The sequence below is a fragment of the Etheostoma cragini genome, chromosome 14 (genome assembly GCF_013103735.1).
Source record: "Etheostoma cragini isolate CJK2018 chromosome 14, CSU_Ecrag_1.0, whole genome shotgun sequence".
Taxonomy (NCBI): Eukaryota; Metazoa; Chordata; class Actinopteri; order Perciformes; family Percidae; genus Etheostoma; species Etheostoma cragini.
This window is the reverse complement of record NC_048420.1, coordinates 24,940,659-24,942,798: the sequence shown is the minus strand read 5'-3', so window position 1 is coordinate 24,942,798 and position 2,140 is coordinate 24,940,659. Positions and strand designations below refer to the sequence as shown.

At 42.9% G+C, this 2,140-nt stretch overlaps 1 protein-coding gene and 1 long non-coding RNA gene across 2 annotated transcripts in view; both read left to right on the top strand.

Annotated features, from left to right (window-relative positions):
- Positions 1–1,432, top strand: part of LOC117956500 — a 2,178-nt gene extending 746 nt beyond the window's left edge. Inside the window, exons 2-3 of the long non-coding RNA XR_004659283.1 lie at positions 1,125–1,189; positions 1,292–1,432. This is a non-coding gene — a long non-coding RNA (uncharacterized LOC117956500). The remainder of the gene's footprint in view (positions 1–1,124; positions 1,190–1,291) is intronic.
- The window catches only part of LOC117956462 (involucrin-like), a 107,819-nt gene that overhangs the window by 4,676 nt on the left and 101,003 nt on the right, over positions 1–2,140 (top strand). The window lies entirely within an intron of this gene.

The window sequence follows — 2,140 nt, the reverse complement described above, 5'->3', positions numbered from 1 at the left end:
TATTTACATGGAGTCTGGTGGGTTTGGTGATGGTGATTTCTGTTTCATGTTAAACTAAAAGCATCTTACTCTTTAACTAAAAGGTCTATCTCTGTCAGGATCCATCCCATAATGTTGTCACACACTTAAAATAATAATCTGAGTCTGTCAGCAACGATAGTAGGCAATATATGTTACCTAGGTTACAGGTAATACATGTTACCCTTGCCCGGCAGGTAAAAAAGCTCCTAGCTGTTAGTTGCTAGCTCCTAGCTACTAGCTACTAGCTAATGCTAATTTATCTTTGATGCATTTGTATAGTGTTATTTAGTTTTTACTGTCTCGATTTTACAATTTTTTGTACTGTTTGTATTTAAAGTGTATTCTTGCTGTAAAGCAATTTGATGGAAAGCGCTCTATAAATACATTTATTATTATTATTATTATTAGCTGCTAGCTCCTAGCTGCTAGCTCCTAGCTGTTAGATGCTAGCTCCTAGCTGCTAGTTCCTAGCTGCTAGCTGCCGTTTGTTCAGTCACGTTTCTGTGATAATCATCATGCAGCAGTTCTGTGTGTATTTGTATCTCATCTATTGTGTGTGATCTGGTGTTGGTGACCACAGACTACTGAGACCTTTAAAAAGGACCAAAACCATTTATTTTTAGCAGAACTTAGTTATTAGTAAATGATGTCGTTGCACTATTTATATTATTATTAATTATTATATTATTATTTATATTTATATATATATTTTGAACCAATGTTTTTATGCTTTCATGATCTTACCTGTAGCACTCTAAGGTTTGTCTTAAATGTAAAGTTTATTAAAAATAAAATGTATTCTTATTATTATTATTATTATTATTATTCTCATTATTATTATTATTATTATTATTATTATTATTATTGTAGTAGGAGGCTTGGCTCCAGTTAGCTCCTAGCTGCTAGCTCCTAGTGGCGTTCTGTATGCTAGCCCACTTAGCCGCGCTAGCAGGCCTGACGGCGTCCTAGCTTCTCTCTGTGCTGCGTGTGTGTGTGTGTGTGTGTGTGTGTGTGTGTGTGTGTGTGTGTGTGTGTGTGTGCGTTCTCCTTTAATACTGGACCAGAATCTGCTTGACGTCTTCTCTGTCCTGTCCGGTTGCTAGGAGACATGGACAGCCAATTGCGGGATCACGGCTCCTGGCCCGGCGAGTCTGCACCGATGTCGATGGTAGGACCCCCCCCCCCCCCCCCCCCCCCCCCCCCCCTATCTCTGAAAACGTGTTGTTTATTGCTGTTGCTAAGAGACCACATGTTCCTCTCACCCTAGCAGCAGCCGGTGTCATGGCAACCGTCAAAGGATGGCGAGCGTCTGGTTGGTCGGATTCTTCTGAACAAGAGGATGAAGGACGGGTCGGTTCCTGCAGACTGTGGAGCGCTGCTCGGACTCAAGGTGGCCGCTTCTTCTTCTGCTTCTTCTTCTGCTTCTGGTTCAGCTGCCTGTTCTTCTTCTTCTTCTGTTTTGTCAGCTGTGCTTCTTCTTCTTCTTCTTCTTCTTCTTCAGAAACTAACATTTGGATGTTTTACTTGGTCACGAAATGTTTGATGTCGTCCTCAGTGGACAAACCAGACCCTCCTCCACGTGTGTGTGTGTGTGTGTGTGCGCGTGAGTGAGTGAGTGAGTGAGTGTGTGTGTGTGTGTGTGTGTGTGTGTGTGTGTGTGTGTGTGTGTGTGGCATTTCTTTAACCAATCACAATCGTCTTGAAGTAGAACACCTCGCTGCTGTTTCCACTTTTTTGTAAAGAAAACTCAGTTCTCCGGGCCGGACTCTAGAGGTCTAGACCGGACTCTGGGATGTTATTTATCTCCCAGGTCTTTCATAAAGAGCAGGTCTAGACCAGGACTCTGGGATGTTATTTATCTCCCAGGTCTTTCATAAAGAGCAGGTCTAGACCGGACTCTGGGATGTTATTTATCTCCCAGGTCTTTCCATAAAGAGCCGGTCTAGACCAGGACTCTGGGATGTTATTTATCTCCCAGGTCTTTCCATAAAGAGCCGGTCTAGACCAGGACTCTGGGATGGTATTTATCTCCCAGGTCCTTCATAAAGAGCCGGTCTAGACCAGGACTCTGGGATGTTATTTATCTCCCAGGTCTTTCCATAAAGAGCAGGTCTAGACC